Source organism: Bos taurus, chromosome 10 (assembly GCF_002263795.3).
Source record: "Bos taurus isolate L1 Dominette 01449 registration number 42190680 breed Hereford chromosome 10, ARS-UCD2.0, whole genome shotgun sequence".
In the NCBI taxonomy this organism is placed as follows: Eukaryota; Metazoa; Chordata; class Mammalia; order Artiodactyla; family Bovidae; genus Bos; species Bos taurus.
Genome location: NC_037337.1, coordinates 56,646,594 through 56,666,954, shown reverse-complemented (window position 1 = coordinate 56,666,954; position 20,361 = coordinate 56,646,594). Strand labels below are relative to the sequence as shown.

The 20,361-nt window shown below is 34.5% G+C and overlaps 1 protein-coding gene and 1 long non-coding RNA gene across 2 annotated transcripts in view; one reads left to right on the top strand and one right to left on the bottom strand.

Moving 5' to 3' along the window:
* The window catches only part of WDR72 (WD repeat domain 72), a 225,745-nt gene that overhangs the window by 113,585 nt on the left and 91,799 nt on the right, over nucleotides 1-20,361 (bottom strand). The window lies entirely within an intron of this gene.
* Nucleotides 3,454-13,429, top strand: LOC112448476 (uncharacterized). The gene is made up of 3 exons (XR_003036850.2): nucleotides 3,454-3,538; nucleotides 12,141-12,170; nucleotides 12,549-13,429. It is a non-coding gene; the product is annotated as an uncharacterized lncRNA (long non-coding RNA).

Here is a 20,361-nt window from a genome sequence, read left to right as displayed (position 1 = left end):
TTTTAGGTTCTTCTTATAAAAATTCTTTGAAATAGTATTTCAAGGTGAAAAAATATATGCCTTTAAAATGTTGATTAAATTGTCAGACAGTGCTCCAGCAAGGTTGTTTCAAAACATACTTCAACAGAAAATGAGTATGTATAAATTATTTTGTCATAATTAAAGAGTTCATCACTTTTTGTAGAAATTGCTAATCTGAATATAAAAATATACATTTATGTCTTTAGTGAGAAAAGTTTAATGGCTATTTGTACATTTTTCTGTGATTTAAGTGTCAATATTTGCCCCATTTCCTATTTTACTCTTTATCTTTTCCTTATCAACTGGTATGAGCTCCTTTGTATGTAATGATATTAATCCTCTGTTGAATATATTACACATTTTTTTCAAGTATCATTAGACTTTAAATGTATAGCTCTTTGGAGTTTTTGAAATATGGTTTTTAATATTTAAATAGTAAAACTGTAATTATTTCACATATCTTTTGGGAATTTTCCCACTCTTAGACCCTTCACAATTACTAAAAATATATTTCCTTCTAGTAACCTAGCTTCCTATGTTTAAAACTTTTATTCATTTGAAGTTTATTTTTGTTAAAGGTAGAGAGTAGGATATAATTTTATATTTTTCCCAGAAATTACTCTCAATTATACAAAAAAAACTTATTAAATTTCCTCTATGATTTTAAAGTGCCATATTTTACAAAGAGTAAATTATGATTTATATAATCCTCATTCCCGAACCCTTTTTTCTTTTCCATTTACCTGTTTGTCTGTTCTTGAACTACTCTAATGTTAAACTACAGATAGATGTATAGATAGATGATACTGTTTACTATTTGAGAAAAAAGAGTCTTCTTTATTTTTTTTAACTTTCTTTAGCTCATTTTATATGTTTATTTTTCCAGATGAATTTTGTAATTAAATCACGAAGTTCCCAAAAACCCACCAGCGAGATTTTGCGAGTTATTTTTATTAAACGTACAGATTTGCAACTACTGAAATCTTTAAAATACGGTGCTTTCCATCTGGGATTATATTATGTTACTAAATAAAGATATTTTTCATGTCTTTTAGTAATTTTTGGAATGTGTTTTCATATGGGTCTTGCATATTTATTATTAAATTTATCCCTATTTATTTTCTATTGTTTATTGCTATTGTGAATGAAAATTTTTATATTCATTTTATTTTCCAACTAGTGTTTTTTGTGTTAGAATATAAGTTTTATTTTGGGCACTGCTATGCTTAATTTTATTTTGTGTTTTATTAGGTTTCTGTTCTATTCATTTTTTCAAATATAGCATATTCACTATTACTATATTTGAATAAAAGTAATTTTTTCTATTCTAATCCATTTAAATTTCTTTTTATGATTTGGCATTTGCTAAAACTGCCAGGAAAAAAAGCTGAATAATAGTAGGGATGGTAGATTATTGAAAATTAAATTAGCATTATTATTGCTTTTTTATTTAAAAATAATTTGATCCATAGATTTTTAAATATTGGATAAATTAGAATGATTTTCCTAAGTCAACTTATGTGAATAATCACCTCTCTTTTAAATGATCCTTGTCATTTAAATTTGATCTATACATTAATTTCAAGTACACAAAATAATAGTGAACCCAGTAATGATTGCATATTAACATATAGTCCCAAAGAGTTTTCCCCATGAAGGTTTTCTGAAAGAGAAAACTAAAATAGTATTTATTGGAAACTTTAAAAAATCTAATCAGGGTAGATGTGTATATACTGATACAGAAGAATGTCCACCAAATAGTTTTGACTTAACAAAAACAACTTGTGGAATGAGAATCTAGAAAATTATCTCATTTCTGTGTGACAAAGAAATTTATACACATTCATACAAGCTTACATGTCTTTATTTTAAGTCTAGAAAGAAATACATGAAAAGTATCATTATAATAGATGCTAACACAGGGCTGTGGTTTGAAGAATGAGAGAAGTTTCTTTACTATTCATAAATGTCAGGGTCCTCTCTGTACTGTCAAGCACTCATTTCCTAAAATTCACCCTGGATCCATTAGTGATACGTGAAAACCAATACTGCTACATTGTATTTTGAAAAGCCTTAAATTACAACATACACCATACCTGAAAAGTCAAGTTACTGTATATATTACTGACATGATATCCAGGAAAAGAAAATGCTTTTACATTTTCCCCCTCAAATACATCAAGGCATGCCATCTCCTTTAACTGATTTAATACACATAACCACATAAAAATTTCATGGAAAGCACAACTTAAATGCTATTTTACCTATCTACATTCTTGTCTCTGAAGGCTGCTTACCATTGAAAGTCAGCTTATTCTGGGAACTGTGCTACCTTTCTTAAACTATAGGTTTCCATTAGTCGATGGGGAGTCCCACATTGGTTCACTCTTTCCTAAGACACCAGTCATTTTCCTAACAAGACACACATGCCTGATGAGTGAGCTCCTCTTCTGCCTGCCACCTTGCCCTTTGGATGTTTCTAAGAAAATACAGTTAGAGAAAAAAGTGAAAGAATAGCTAATAAATGTAACAGTAAATTAGCATTTATTCAGTGCTAAAACACTTTCACATAATTTTCACTTTAGAATTATTCAGTCTAAAAAATAGACTAAGAGCCAAGGCAGATATTTATTGACTTACGGATTCTTTGGTTTATGCATATTTATGACACGGGGTATAATGAGTTGCCTGGTCTCTATACCAGAAACAGATTAATTAACCAATTAATTAATTGTAATAATAACTCAAATTTATTGAGTAGAAGGCTTTTACTCTGCAAGTCAAACAATCCCTTGCAGTGCAGAAATGCGTTACTAGGAACATTTTTTCTCTTTCTGAAATGCCTTTCTCTATTTGTCCTTGAAAGCATAATAAACTCCATAGATGTTTTGAAGCACAGAGTGCTGTGGTTTCTAAAATAGATGGGAGCTGGCTTGGGACGTGCTTCCAACCAAACTGCCTTTGCAGTAATCAAATATAGGGCTGAAAACCTGGTCAAAATAAAAGCACTGGTGGAGTAGAGGCTGTATCTGCTCTGGAGCTTTCTAGCTCCTCACATATCTAGTTTTGGTCTAGAATAATCCTTGATAATGTTTATAAAATTAAAAGCTGAAACATGTGTCCGTGTGCAGAAAAAGAAAAATTTACCCTTTTCAACAATTTACCAATTTCCATAACTGAACCTAAAATGTTTAGATTTTAATTAAAAAAAAAAAACATTTCCACAGACAATTATAATAACATGTCATTTAATTTTATCTATAAAACCAAATGTATGAAGGACTACTTTATCCATTAAAACCACACCCAGTAACAGGCTTTTAATATTAATACACTACCCAGATCCTTAGTTATAAAAATAAAATCAGGTTTGTGTTTTGTGTTTAATTGTAAATGCTAATACTGCTTTCTGTATAATTATTTCAGGAATGAATTTCTATTATGATTTGAGGAAAATGGGGTATCTGTCAGTTACAAAATGAAGCATACCTTGAAGAAACTCCAGTATTTGAGGAAGGTAAGAGAATCCATATGCTTACTGATTTTTACTCAGTCTATAAAGTTTGTGCTATTTTAAAGCAAACACAGGCAAAAATTTTAAAAAATGCAATCTGCATCTCCCATATACAATTAGAAATATGAAGGAAAACTAATTTTACCATCTCTGTGCTTGCAATAAGCAAAATCTGTTCTTTAATCTATCCTTTTTCAGTGCTCTAATGTTGATCTTAAGATATTTTTCCGGATAAAAACCCTGATGTTGAAAAGAGCTCATTTATACTTCTCCATGGGAATTTTTCCTTCATTGACAGAAACCAATAACTATTTTTAAAAGGATTTTTTTATTGATTGACTAAATGAAAAAGATCTACAAAGACTTTGCTCATATTGTACCAAACACATTTCAACATTTTTAACAAATGACTTAATTTCATAGAAAACTACAAACAGGTAGGGATATACTAGTTACAAAAAATATATATCTTACAAAGATAGGAAAACCATTGGTGGAACAATAGGAATGAACAAATAGCACAATAACGCATAAATCAAACAATGTGTAAACGAAAGTGCCAGCCATTCATTTTCAGATCCATTGAGCTCTAGGTTGCTGGAGATAGTTAGTAGTAAAAACAGTCTCCCTCCAAAGGGTCGGTAGAGAGCAGCATGATTGGCAGCACAAATAGAAAACAAAGGAGAAAGCTTCAATCTGCAGCTGAGGCACAGTAAGAACATGGGGAGCTGAGTTTACAATAGAGATGACATTACCAAGCTAATGGCACGGGCAATCATGGGGCCACCACACATCCTGGGTATCAGCAGGGCATCCATTTTCAGCTAAGTGTTAGAGTACCTTTTTGCTTTCTCTCACCACTGCAGGGGTAAAACAACCTGGTGCAGGAAACCCACTGACTGGTAATAAATTACTATATTGGATACTTTTTGTTTTCTTTCAGCAATGACTTTACTGTGTATTCTTGCTATCATTACCAATTAAAGAAGAGCCTACTTTAGCAAACTGTATCTAACGGTATATCAGTCCCGATGCTCCAATTGCTTTGGCAAGTATCACAGGGTCAAGAGGCTCCTTTGACCTTTATCATCTAAGTCTTTCTGACCACTCACTATTTGAAGCAATCTGAGCTGAACAGATGGACACTTTCTGTGACACTATAAAGCTCAGAATATAAAGATAAATGAAATTGTGTTTCAGGCTTCAGACTGGTTTATGAGTGTAAAATATTGTTAGTATATCCAACAAAATCTCCAGTTTTAAAGAACATACTCTAACTCTGGCTAATTGACATGCTTGCTTCTTTTTTAATTGTAGGTTTTGTTTTTTAGCATGAGGAATAGAATTTTGTAAAGCATGGCTGAGGCTTACTTGGTTACATGATTACTATAACAGACCATTTAAAAATGCAGGGTTTACTTTTCATTACTGTTCATTAATAATATTGCTTTTTTTAAAAAAATTAATGATGCAAAAGAAAGTTATAACATATACTAAAAAATAAGATTTTAAGTGTTGAATAAAGTAAAAGTAAAGATTTTAATTGCTCTTAGACTTAAATTTTCTCTTAAACTATATTATTCACCTACTAGCAGAGTATAATATTTTTACATAGTTTTACATATCTGGATTTAAAAGGAAAATGATTAAGCATCAGTTTTATATTTTATTAACTTGTTTATGTTAGTATATCATCATGGTTATTTGAATATTTTGAAAATTTTAACCTAAAGAAGATGTATTTTTTATTCCCGTGAACTAAAGGCTAGTCTCCTTTAAGTAAAGTGACCATATAATTTATTGTTCAAACCAGGCAACTTTTGAGAGTGAAATAGTGCACTGTTAATTATTACATTGGAACAATAGGCATATACCAGGATTGTCACAGTGATCCTGGCTGTAAAGTCACCTGGTCTCTAAGGAATATGACAACAAGTATGCTTTTTATTTTTTTTTAATCTATATTTCTTATTACTCTTGAAATATGACTGTTGTTCTACAAATCACAATTATAACTGTCTATTTTTTAAATGACTTTAAAAAAGATACCTTTTTTTTAAACCTGCAGGTTCAATTTATTTAGTTCTGATTCTTGAAAAGTTCTGATTTGTAGTAAACAAAGAAAAACTAACCAAAGTCTCAATTATAAGAATACTACTCAATTTTTCAAAACTTTTTATTTCTATATTTTGTTCTTATAAGATTTATGCTACTAGAATCTTATATGGTGTATCCAAAATAGTCTCTCAGCAATCCACTTAATTTCTGTAAGGCAAACAGATTTGCTTGTGGGCAAGAGCAAAACAAGAGACATAAATGAGTTAGAGTTAAATAAACCACACACCACTTTTGGAGAATTAAGTAGTTTAGTGAGAGGAGAGATAGAGAAAAGGAAAGAAGAAAGTAAACAAAATTACCAACGGGTTAGAAGGAATATTCCAGGGCATCTAGGACTGGGAATTGGCTAAGATACTAGAAACAAAGTTTAGGGGCAAATGCATCCTTCTCCCACTCCAGTACTTTTGCCTGGAAAATCCCATGGATGGAGGATCCTGGTGGGCTGCGGTCCATGGGGTCGCTGAGAGTTGGACACGACTGAGTGACTTCACTTTCACTTTTCACTTTCATGCATTGGAGAAGGAAATGGCAACCCACTTCAGTGTTCTTGCCTAGAGAATCCCAGAGAGGGACGGGGAAGCATGGTGGGCTGCCGTCTATGGGGTCGCACAGAGTCAGACACGACTGAAGCGACTTAGCAGCAGCAGCAGTAGCAACAAAAAAGAACCACAACCAGAGATGTGTCTCAGTTTCTAAAAAGAGACAAAATCAATAGCAGCTTTAAAGATTTAGGGTTTTATAAATAATTCTGAGAACCAATGTACAATACAATCTTCTTTCTAGGCAATGAAATACCCATGTGACAGAAATCAACTAGGGGCAAAAGCTCCGAGAGAGTTAAGGAAAAAATGGCAAGTTGAAGGGTGGACAAATAGGAATTGTGGAAAATAATTCATATAACCAAATGCTGTGGACTGAAAGTGTGTCAGGACCCCACCCCCAACCCCAACCCATAGGTTGAAATTGTAATCTCCATATGATGGTATTTGGAGATGAGGACTTTGGGACTTTGGAGATGTAAATGGGGACTATGGGACACGATGAGGTTTGGGAGATGATGAGGTTATGAGATTATAAGAAGAGTTCAAAGATCTAGCTTGCTTTCTTTCCACCATGCTGCTACTGCTGCTGCTAAGTTGCTTCAGTCATGTCTGACTCTGTGCGACCCCAGAGACCGCAGCCCACCAGGCTCCGCTGTCCCTGGGATTCTCCAGGCAAGAACACTGGAGTGGGTTGCCATTTCCTTCTCCAATGCATGAAAGTGAAAAGTGAAAGTGAAGTCGCTCAGTCATGTCCGACTCCTAGTGACCCCATGGACTGCAGCCTACCAGGCTCCTCCATCCATGGGATTTTCCAGGCAAGAGTACTGGAGTGGGGTGCCATTGCCATCTCTGCCATATGAGAGTTCAATGAAAAGACAGCCATATGCAACCAGGAAGAGGGCCTTTACCAGTCCAGTTTGGGAGTACCTTAATCTCACCAGCCTCTAAAACAATGGGAAATAAATTCCTGTTGTTTACAAGCCACAGCATCTATGATATTTTTCTAGAAGAGCCCAAGCTAAGTATATACATTTTTAAATGTAGGAATAATTAAGAGATTTTGCTGATAAACTTATCTGAGTTTCTACTGAAGCCAAAATATTCCTCTTAAATGTAGGGTTTCATAAATATTAGAGAATCTATAGAAAAGAGTATCTTATCTTGGTACAAGGCAATGGTAAGGATGCCATCAGAATGCGGATAAATTTGGCTAGATCTCAGGAAAAGAAATGTTTCACTATTGTAAAAATCATAATAATGCAGAATATGAAATGTTAACTCAGACCCCAAATTCTGAATTACAGATGAAACTAAAGATATTGATATACATTTTGAGATTTTTTTTAATGAGTAAGAAAAACACGAGACATTTGAAAACCATCCTTACCTTTATAAAAGCAGAATTTACTATATTGCTTTTGCTTTTCATATGTAGTCTACTCAACATCCTATAAACAATTCAATGAAACTAATAGAAGAAAAGTAGTAACATCAAACTCAAAGTAATTTCATTTAAAAGCTATTTTATACATAGCACAGAAGATAAAGTCTCTTACGCTCTCTTTGAATAGTAACTGTTTCCTTCAATCTTTAAATCTCTTTCTATATATAATTATCAACTAAGATAACAAGCATATGTTGCTAAATTACTCTTCAGTCATACGCCTAAGAGATGAAAACTAACTAAAGAGATAGGCTGTAGATATACTAATTTGACTTACTCCAAACACTTTTGGTTCCCACCTATGACTTTTAAATCAGTGGTATCATACTGATGCTTTCCAAGCATCATATTAATAAGCTTATAATTGCCCCAAAGGTCAGAAAGGATGTCAGCTGAAAATAACTTAGAATGGGTTTACCACTAAATAGATAAAAGGGGGAAAAAATGTTCTTTTCTCTGGAATGATTCTTATATATATTTATATAAAGAATAATCAGCCAAACAAGTATTTTGGATATATGTCTCTGTATGGCCACCAAATATTTAAGTCAATTCATTTTAAGGCATACCTATTAAATTGAAACCAATACGTACAGAATACCCTCACATAGTGTAAAATGTAAAGTTAATGAAATGCCTAAGCAAGGACATGCATTATTTCAATTAACTACACACAATAAATTACCATATAGCTGATAATTGACAAATCAAGTTTGGAGACTACCTTCAAGAAGTAAGAAGTTGGAGAAATAAGACAAAAATGTCCAAAAAGCCAAAATAGACTTCACAAATCAGAGCTCCAAAATTGAGTGCAAACAGTTATAAATTTTAGTGAAGAGAAGAGATTACAAGATTATCTGTTAATGATTACCAAAAACAATACTTTCCAGTGGAAAGCTTCCACTTCTTGTGGCTTATTACACTCGATTATAATAGAATAAGCGACTGAACTGAACTGAACTGAATAATAGAATCTAATCACAGTATTCCCTACTGCTGCTGCTGCTGCTAATTTGCTTCAGTCGTGTCCGACTCTGTGCGACCCCATAGACGGCAGCCTACCAGGCTCCGCCATCCCTGGGATTCTCCAGGCAAGAACACTGGAGTGGGTTGCCGTTTCCTTTTCCAATGCGTGAAAGTGAAGTCGCTCAGTCGTGTCTGACTCCTCGCAACCCCATGGACTGCAGCCTACCAGCTCCTCCGTCCATGGGATTTTCCAGGCAAGAGTACTGGAGTGGGGTGTCATTGCCTTCTCCATTCCCTACTGCAGAGGTTAGAAAACAATGGCCAGAAGACCAAATATTGCCATTTTTATGAATAAAATATCACTAAACCATACAAATGCCCACTTTTTTATGTATTGCCAGTGGACGTTTTGGTATTACAAAGACAAAGTTGAGTAGTTGTAATAGAGACTATATGGCTCATAAAGCTAAAAATACTTATATCTGAACCTTGACAGAAAATGTCTGACAATTCCTGGCCTATTCTAAATGAACAAGAATTTTAAGTGTATACAAAATTTTTTTTAGACAAAACCACAATATAAAGATAAAACAGGCAATTTAAGGTGTTCAGTTCAGTTCAGTTCAGTCTCTCAGTCATGCCTCTGACTCTTTGCGACCCCATGAATCACAGCACGCCAGGCCTCCCTGTCCATCACCAACTCCCGGAGTTCTCTCAAATCATGTCCATCAAGTTGGGGACGCCGTCCAGCCATCTCATCCTCTGTCATCCCCTTCTCTTCCTGCCCCCAATCCCTCCCAGCATCAGGGTCTTTCCAAATTTAAGGTGTTAAGTCTCTTTGATTCAGGTAAGTTATATTCTAAGAAAGGACCCTTTATTAAGATTGCATTGGATGTTCTTATGCCACCTCTGTGATTTTCCACTACAAATATAAGTTGCTCTCAGAAGTCCAGCGTCAGGTACAAAGCCTTCTTATTTCCCCAAAAGGCTATAAGACACTCAACTTCTACTGTTCCCCTATATACTCAGTCTCCAAGTATATCAACTTCCCATCATTCCCCTACTCACCATTCATCTTTGTATTCTGAGCCTTTGGACTTACTGTTTCCCCCAGTAAAATCTGACTCATGCATCAAGATTTAGAACCAGCATGACTTTCTATGTTCGTTCTGTGAACAGTATGGGTCTCACCATTATAGGGTTCTAGTAGTACTTTGGGATGTAGGTCTGTTAAAGCATGTGTATTGCATCACAGCTTTTATTAATTTGATGTTAAAAAACTCAGCACCAACTAACAGTTTTCTTGTAGCAGCTATGCAGTAGCATCTTCTTTCTGACACTCCCTTTCCTCTAATCCATTTATCCACATAGCAACCAAAGTGATCTTTTCAAAACATAAATCCGACTACATCATTCCTTTGAAGATAAGCCATGAAACCGCTCCCCCCCCCCCCACTTACTAAAGTAGAACTCAAACTCTGTACTTGGGATTACCACATCCAGCAGAAACTCAAACTCTGTACTTTGGATTAGAGCATCCAACAGCGTCTGCCCCTACCTTACTCTCTAACACTAACTTCTAATTCTCTGATCCACCTCTCCAGTCACACTTGTTTTCTTGACTTCATTTCCGACATCAAGCTCATTCCTAATTAGATCTTTTGCAATAGCTGTTTGCTTTGCCTAGAAAACTGTCCCCTCTGCTAGCCACATGGCTGGCCCCATCTTGCCATTCAGACAATATAAATGCAATATAAATGCTACTTCCTCCTGTGACCTTCCCTAATCACTCAGCCTGGAATAAATCCCCAAGCACTGTCTATCACACTGTCTGATGTTAATTCTCCACAAAGCCTTCATCACTATCTAACATCCTTGTTCTTCTTTTAAAAATTATAGTCTAACTCCTACTAGAAATATGTCTAGTATTTCAACAAAGTTGAAATCTCTAGTATCAAGAAGAATGTCTGACAAGGAGAAGGAGTGGACTCTGAAGAGCCATGGGGGAAATTCTGAGTGTGATGGAAGGGGTCTATATTGTGACTGTGATGACAGATAAATTTGTCCAAACCCACAGAACTATAAAATTAAAAAAAATTTAAAAAGAAGAGTGTCTGGCACATAGTAGGTGTTCATTGTATATTTGCTGAATGAACAAAAAGGACTCTGTTCTGCATTTCACACTATAAAACTTACATACCATACAGACATGGCTTTTCTTTCAAGTAGCTTAAGATCTAGTTGGATATTCCCTGGTAGCTCAGCAGTAAAGAATCCACTTGCAATGCAAGAGCCGCAGGAGACGCAGGTTCAAACCCCAGGTCAGAAAGATCCCCTGGAGGAAAGTATGGCAACCCACTCCAGTGTTCTTTCCCGGAGAACCCCATGGACAGAGGAGCCTGGGGAGCTATAGTCCATTGGTTCACAAAGAATCAGACATGATGAAGTGACTTAGCACACGTGCACAAGATCTAGTTGAGAAGATGAGTTCTATGTATGCTTGTAAAATAGCTAGGCGATCCATAATTAACTTACAAGTGTTTAATTAGCCAATGCATGTTTAATAGCATGCATATATTGTAGTATGGGTAGGATTTAACAAGGTGGAGAGAAGAGCATCTCTGTAAGTGGGATTAGGCAGGGAGAGATACATGCAGAGTGGAATTAGCAGGACAGCCACGTGGAGGGGCACTGGCCTTCCTGCCATTACCAAGACATCTTCTCCCTGGAGGAAGAAAAAATCTTACAAGAAAGAAGAGCAAATTCCATGAGGGTTGGCATCTCCAGGAGCTTTAACACAGCATGCTACCCTACATTCCCACAGTAAGGAGTTACTCAAAGCATTTACTGTCATACACATCATGGGTAGAATCAGCCCTCTCTTCACCAACCTCTGATGAGAGGTTCAGCACATTTCAAATGATCTATGAAAGTAGGAAGTGATATTTGCCACTTGAGGGATGGAGGATTGTGCCAGAGACTTTGCATCTGGGAAATGAAACATAAATCAGGCCTCTTCATATTTATTACACTTACATTTCTAAAAGTTATTACAAATCTGTTGATTAGATTGTTGCTGGCTTCGGGGGTTTTGTATCAAGGGGAGGGCTTAGTAATTATTTGAGGGAAGCAGAGGGCTCATGATATACAGTACAATCCTCAGGCTATTTTTGAGTGCTTATTTTAGATAACTTTGTTACAAGAAAAAGGAGTCTGAATTTAAGGCAATAATAGAAACTTTTCTAGTGCAAGAAACCACAATGCCTTTTAATCTTCCTTTTCTGAGTCTATATCAGTTTACCTATCTTACTTACAGTGGACCGTTCCTCCCTAGTATGCTAAATATCCTAAATTTCATCACCAGTTTTAACACATTTTTTCTTATAAAGTTTTGAATTGATTTGGACTGGTCTCAATACCAGTATGCCTTTCAAACTTCTGAATTGATCGAAAACTTGTGTCTAAATAATGGTGGGGTAGAAGTTGTATTTCAACAACCTCTTTGATATCACTATTTTTTTCTTTTTTTAACTAGGTCACTTCCCTCTGTAAGATCAAGTCACAGGTAAAAACCCAATTTGGACTTCAAGCAATCGACTGACAAAGTAAATATGCAGGGTGAAGAAGGGGTGGATCACTGTCCCCTTTGAGATTATACTGTTGGGAAAGTGAGGAAGATAAAAAATGAAATAAAAAGGATGTTGAGACAGAGAATAACGGGAAGTGGGATGCTACTTATTTTATGAGAAAGTGACATTGAAGCTTAGACTTAAAGGTAAAGAATCAGAGGGAAAATATTCTGCCAGATGATAAGTAGTAGGGGAATATGAGTTACTTTAATGAAACCAAGTAGCTAGAGATTAAATATCTAGGTTATGGTCCTAGATCTATAGTTGATGTTTTTCAATATCTTTTTCTTTACAATTTTGGGTTTTATTCCAAGGATGATTGCAAGTCAGATGAATAATAATGGAAAGTCCACTTCTGAGGCCATTTTCTTCCCATCTAAGGTCATGCTGGTGGAATGACCAAAGATCAGTTCATAAACTGTATTGTGTATCTGACAGATTGGGAAATCATTCAGCTGAAGAATATGTGCAATCTCCAGCCCAAGATAAGTATCAAAGTCAAATTTAAAACTTAGAAAGTATATTAAGAGTAGATATTGTCTCCAATTTAGGAGCTAGGAACACGTGTATACCTGTGGCAGATTCATTTCGATATTTGGCAAAACCAATACAATATTGTAAAGTTTAAAAATAAAATAAAATTTAAAAAAAAAAACCAATATGGGAATTTTTCACTTTTCTCACTGAAAGAACAAACAGACCCAAAAAAGTCGACAAGAATATAAATCTGTATTTTAAACAAAATTTTGATTAACTGAATATATTGAGTCTTATACCCAAAGACTACCCATTACAAAATCTTTTCAAGAAACTTAAGAAGAAAACTGACATTTGCTAAGAAAAGAGCAAATATCAGTAAGTTTCCAAGAATGCAATCAAAATCGTATGTTCTCTGACTGTAATGGAATTAAGTTCAACATCAATACAACATAGCTAGAAAGTTGCCAATAGTTTAGAATTTAAAATACACATCTACATACTCACAAATAAAAAAATTGTATATGAAAAGTGGGAAATTTTTAAATTGAATCAAAATATTTTTAACTTGAATCAAAATATTTTTATATTGAACAAAAAAGGTATTTTTTCTGTTCTGGTTTCTTTTCCTAGACTTTTGTTGCTGTGTCCCCTTTGCCAGCATTAGGATCTTCATTTCCTTGATTATGTGTTCTTGTTACTGAGTTTGGATTTTACTTCATTAAACACAACTATTTAATGAACAAACAAAAAAAAGAATAGTAATAATTAGCAATTTTAATTTTATGAACATCCTGAAATTTTCAAGGAGATATTTTCCAGTGTTGATTGCTCATCCAGGTGTCCAGCATGTGAAACTCCCTGAAGGAACAGACAGGGTGAAGAGGTCCAAAAGAGAAACAAGAGTTTGATTCAAATTTCAGAAATGATTAGTACCAGTACAGCTAATCAGGACCGCTAGCAACTTAATCAGATGTGGAATGTTCTAGAACTAGAAGAAGAGAGAAGTGATTCAGCAGTCACTCTGAGTTAGAATGATTCCATCTATAGGTAAAATTGTAAGATTGCCCTCAATATTCTTAGACCATACTGAAGCATATCTTCTTCCATTTACTCAACCAAATGGTAATCGAGGTACTGCCATGAAGGAACTGTGCTGATATAACTAAGGTTCCAAATCAGCTGACCTTAAGATAAGAAAATTGTCTTAGTTATCGTAGTTAATCACACTGAGTTTTTGAAAGCAGAGACATTTTTATAGATGGTGGCTGAGGGAGAAATCAGAGACTTAAGAGTACTAAATGAATTCCATTCATAAAAAGTTTTCCATTGCTGTCCTGAAGATGAAAAGGACTATATGGCAAGGAATGTGTGCCCCCTCCCAGGTTGACAGCCAATAAGAAAACAGGGACCCCGGTCCTATAACCACAAAGAACTAATTTCTGACAATAACCTGAATAAGCTTGCAAGAGGACCTCAGCCTCAGATGATGTAGTAATTGCATCTTGTAATTGTAGTAATTACATCTGAATTTTAGTCATGTAAGACCCTGAACAAAGAAGCCAATGTCACACAGATTTCTGGCATAAACATGTAACACTGTAAAGCAATTATATTCCAATAAACAAAACTAAGATCATGGCATCGGGTCCCATCACTTCATGGGAAATAGATGGGGAAACAGTGGAAACAGTGGCTGACTTTATTTTTCTGGGCTCCAAAATCACTGCCAATGGTGATTGAAGCCATGAAATTAAAAAAGATGCTTACTCCTTGGAAGGAAAGTTATGACCAACCTAGATAGCATATTCAAAAGCAGAGACATTACTTTGTCAACAAAGGTCCGTCTAGTCAAGGCTATGGTTTTTCCAGTGGTCATGTATGGATGTGAGAGTTGGACTATAAAGAAAGCTGAGCGCCAAAGAATTGATGCTTTTGAACTGTGGTGTTGGAGAAGACTCTTGAGAGTCCCTTAAACTGCAGGGAGATCCAACCAGTCCATTCTAAAGGAGATCAGTCCTGGATGTTCATTGGAAGGACTGACGTTGAAGCTGAAACTCCAATACTTTGGCCACCTGATGCGAAGAGCTGACTCATTTGAAAAGACCCTGATGCCGGGAAAGATTGAGGGCAGGAGGAGAAGGGGACGACAGAGGATGAGATGGTTGGATGGCATCACCGACTCAATGGACATGGGTTTGGGTGGACTCTGGGAGTTGGTGATGGACAGGGAGGCCTGACGTGCTGCGACTCATGGGATCGCAGAGAGTCGGACATGACTGAGTGACTGAACTGAACTGAAACAATTGTTATAAAAAATAAAATAAAAACTATCATGTCCCAGATATTAGGTGAAAACAAAAAAATAGTAATAAAATTTTAGTTTTATTTGGATGTGCATGAAGTTAAACATGTGTATAAGAAAGGCCTTGTTACCAAGCAGCCTCTTATGACCCTTTAAAAAATATCTGGTAGGGATAATCGTACATGGACTGAAAGCTTGGGCAGGATATTTCGACTTATGATAAAACGACTATTTCCAGAGTATTATGAACTTCATAATATGTAAAAAATTACAAATAACATAATTTATGTCATTATTTGTATTTATTGCCATGAATACCATATGAAGATACAGAGAACTAGTTGTACGTTCAGGATGTCACTATCAAAACCCAGTTCAGAAAAATGGATGAGAATATTAGCTGGATATATTTTTTAATAATTTCAGGCTTTAAGGTCAAATGAATAAAGCTAGTCTTAATACATTTTTTTTAGCAACTTAGGGGAAATATTCTGTGAGAATAGATGCTTTTATTTTATGAAAATTTTATGAAAATTGCTTCATGTTACATTTTTGCATTTGTTGCTCTCTTAAGGGCCAGTTTCGATATAAGTCATTGGTACAGAAGTAGTGCCCCTGTTGGGATTCCTTTAAATGGGTCCAGTTGGTACTCTCAGTCAGTAAGCGATATGATCACAACTTTCAAAAAGAAAGTTTTTATTATCTTTGTTTTCTTTCTTGTTATAAGCCATTAACCCTTTTAGTTAACTCAAAATCTGAATTTCTACAAACTTCATTTTTTTAACCCTTCAAGGTATCATCAAAAATGGAATATAAACAGAGAATATTCCTGATGTCAGACAGTGACTTGGTTACCAAGCTTCTGTAAAGGGGTAACATTTACCATCACATTTTAACCAGCAAATATGCTCAATAACAGAACATCCAAATCCATTAAAGTGACTTTTCATCCCAGGAGATTCAGGCCTCTTGCAGTAAGTTGACTAGGTCTATCTTTAGATCCTACAAGAAGCTGGCCTTAACAACTTTGGAAAGCCACAGGGTTTTGTTTTTCAATTGCAACTGAAGAAAGAAAAGTAGGAAAGAACAGAAGAAATGAGAGAGAAACAAAAGGTCTCTAAATGGTTATGGGTATGTAATATGGTATGTATATTATTACATAATTCATACTTCCTAAAATATGTCCATAAAACTACTGATGATAATGGAGACAAATTTAAAGACATGCTTTACTAAATTATGCTACTCTGTCCCTAGATTAATCCAAATGCAAAATAAAAATGCCTGCTATGTTTAACTTTTATTCAAGTTTCTAAGCTAGAATCCTCACCCACAAGTTAAATGATGACTAAAATTGGAATATTTAATTCAAGAAGAAAGTTATAATCCTAGATTTCCATGTTTCTAACAGGGTTGATTAATATTATGAGGTGTGGGAAAAGCTACTGAGGTATATCTAGGCTAAATCTAGTACTAAAGAATAACATAAACATTTATTTAGTGAAAAGGTTTACTTTAGAATTAACAGAAGAGATAACAATTTGTAAAATCAAAGCAGAACCAACCCTTCCTCTGGAAGAAATGAGAACTGCCTATCAGCAATTACAAAAACAGTAACATTGACCTTGAATCAGCCTTAAAGGTCTTAGTACACAATTATATTATCAGCTTTATGAATTTTCAGTTGCTATCTCAGTCACAAATTGAATAAATGCAGAGCTGGTTAGTAATAGGAAGACAACTATTTTAACAGCTTTCACTGAAAGAGGCAATTGAAAAAGTATTCATTATACCAGCTTTTTTCATGTTAAAAATGATAGCTTTTTCAAATCCTGCTTAGCACACCTTCGATGAAAACTTAATGACATCTCAAGTAAACAATAAAAGTTCAAAATCAAATTCAGTCAAAACTAGTAATTATCTAAATAAATTATATTTTCAATTTAAGTAAACTATATCTGCATCAGTCAGCTGAAGGGTTTTTATACCAGGACATTTTTAAAACTAAATATCAGGATTCAAAGTAAACTCTTGAAATTTATTCTCATCTTGAGTATATAATTTCACTTCCTCTTCTGTATCTTAAATATAACAGCTAGCAACAGCAGAAAAACCGAATGAAAAAAGTCCTTGTGTGTGGTTACTGTAATTAACAGATTCAATATCTATTACTGCCAGTCAGGTATCATAGCAACCCTGTATTGCTGAAAACCGCTAGAAAAATCTTCAAAACCAGCAAGACTCTGCTTTAGGGAAATCTTCAACAACACAGGGGACATTACTGCTGTCAACATCTGTGGGTGTTGCTATGGGCACAGCCACAAAGAACCCTGCCATCTATACAAAAAGGTACACACACAGAGAAGATGGGAGGATACCAAAGATAAATTGATAAGAAAATAAAAAAGAAGAAATAATTGCACTGGCAATATACAATAGGCACACAATTTTGAGCCCATGTTTTACACTAATTCTTTTCTACTGTAGCTGGAGAATCCAAATTCAACTTAACTGTAATTGTGACTAAACATGAACCAGAGGGTGGAAATAATATCCTAAAACTCTGTACTTGTAACCATTTATCACACCTTAATTTGAAACTCAAAGAGAATTGCATTTAAAATAATATTTAAACTTCCACTTATAAACCCTTGATAGTCGTTTATAAATCTACAGAAGAGAAAAGAACAGGTTACCATGAACAAGAACCCAATATTGATTTTTCGGCAGTGCAGTAAGGCATCTCCATTCTATTTGGCTGCTGTCAAAGCCACTCTTTAACAGCTGGAGTCAAATTGCACTATTTACAGCAAGAGCCCTTGTCAAGTGGACCATAAGTAGCCTAACAATACACTATTCAAATGGCACTTTGCCACACAAATTGCTGACTTGATGAATAACCTATGTCAATGACTATGGCTAATATAAAAGTTTCATTTTTATGAGAGGTTTTACATTCACACATTAAGTAAGCTTTCTTTGAAGAACTATTAGGCTATATATTTCAGGCCTTTGGACGCTGAAAATAATTAAAATCTGTTTAAATACATCAAGGGAACTTGACAACATTAATATGGATCTGGTGTTAACTACATTTGTCACACAGTCAGAACAGTGCCCTTCTGTTCCTGGCACTCCGCACCGGCACGTGCAGCACAATGCCGGACTCAGACCAGCCGCGCACCGTGAAACAGCAGCATTTTCCTTTTGTGCCTTGATTTACATGGCCAACAAATGTTTAGATACAAGCAAGGCTTTGAAGTCCTGTGAGGAAATCCAGGGCTGCTTCTGCATGCGAGGCAGACAGCTGGACTCGTTTTAATAGTGCCGCTCCGACTTTTCATAGAGACTCTGAGACCTCCTGAATTAGTTTTGGAACAAAGCTGTGATATGCTTTTCAGAGTTTTCCTCAATATTGAGGGAACTTTCTATCAAAAGTGCTTAAACTCATGCCACAAAGTGAGAAAGGAGATATCCTTCATAAAACAACTACAAAAAATCACGTTACAGACATTTTTTGACTTGATAGTTAAAATTATTATATAAAATGCTTATGAGAAATGGCTATACTCTGTTAAAGACTTGCATCACCTCACATGTGTTCAAAAAGCAAATGGCCTATATTTCTCCTCTATTGTTTTTCTTTATTCTATCTCACCAGGAATGGTGATATCATTTAGGCATTAAGTTTTAAGTTGGGATTCACTAAACCAAACTCTTCAAAACAAAAATCTTAATTCAATGTTTATAGATAAATTCCTATGTTTTCATGCAGGGCTTATATGTACAGTAATAAAAATCTGTTTCCTTTTAAAATTATATAAAATTGATGCAAAATATTATCTACATTAGAAAAAAATAGCCATATGCTGCTTATTATATTAAAAAGAATATACTAAAAATTACTAATCAAAATGAGAAGATTATCATTCTATACTGAGGATTTATACTTATATAACACACTTATTTTCAAATAAATATTTTTTTCTTTTTTATAATAACAATTTTGATAGTATATTATAGATAGTTTAGTGAAAACAGAATTAACCTGCAACATGTAATATTGCCACAATGAATTATTATTTCATATTGATACACATAAATTTTCAGGAGAAAATTTCAAATTCCACCATCAAGAAACAACTCCAGTTCCATTTTGATTATGTTTCTGTGTCATAAAATGTAGAAGAACAAATGTTCCATTCTATTAAAATAATAAGTAGTACTGGGATCCAGTTCTCTACTGGGGGCCTACCAGTACACCATCTGTGTTTTACAGGAGGTAGCAAGATAAAGCTCTAATAAGATTTTTCAGCAAATGTCACCAAACAGGCATCACTCTAAAGTCAACTAAAGATTAAAAAAATCCAAACATATTTCTCAAAAGCTTAATTGGAATATTTATAAATGGATTATTTATAACCAATTTTATATATTTAGATAATGATGCATATTGAAATGCATTATTTAAAGAAAATTTTATTTTAAAAAATCTCACTTGGATTAGAAAGTATAATGCACACATTTGTTTTCTACAAAGGGCAGATTTTCAAACATATGAATTCCATTAATGCCATCAGGGAACAGAGTGATACAAGGTCTTTTGGATTATATTTCTCATAGTGGAGAAGAAGCTGGGATAAGTTGCTTCATTAAAAATTTAGATATCTAAGGAGATGGTAGGTATTGCTGTTTTGCCAGTACTCCTCCAAGTACCTCATGATTTCCAAGTCTAGAGAGGGCTGACTAGATCAGAAATTGGCAAATAATGGAGAGTGAGTATCAAATCCGGTCCACTGCCTGTTTTTGTAAATAAAGTTTTATCTAAACACAGCCACATTGATTTGTTTAAGAATTGTCTATGGTGGCTTCTCTGCTGCAAGAACTGAGTTAAATCATTCAAATAGCAAAAATATGGCCTATAAGGCCTAAAATATTTACCATCTGGTCCTTTACAAACAAGTTTGCTTATTCCTGGTCTAGTTCAACATTTGTCCCTAAATATTTCAACATAAATAAAATGCAAACTACATGTGTAATTTTAAAATGCCTAGTAGCCATATTGAAAAAAAAAAAAGGAAACAGGTGAAATTGATTTTAATTAACATATTTTATTTAAGCCTACATATCCAAAATATCATTTTAACAAATGGTGCTAGCCAAATTTCAAATGCTCAATAGCTATATATGGTTAATGACTGCCATAGTAAACCTTGTAACTTTAAGTAAGCAACGAGTTGGAGCTTTTGGGGACCCGTTCTACAGAAAATCAGTTTTTTGGTTTTTTTTTAAAGACATTTCCAGGACATTACAATCAGTCTAAATTGTGGCAGTTCAAAAATCCT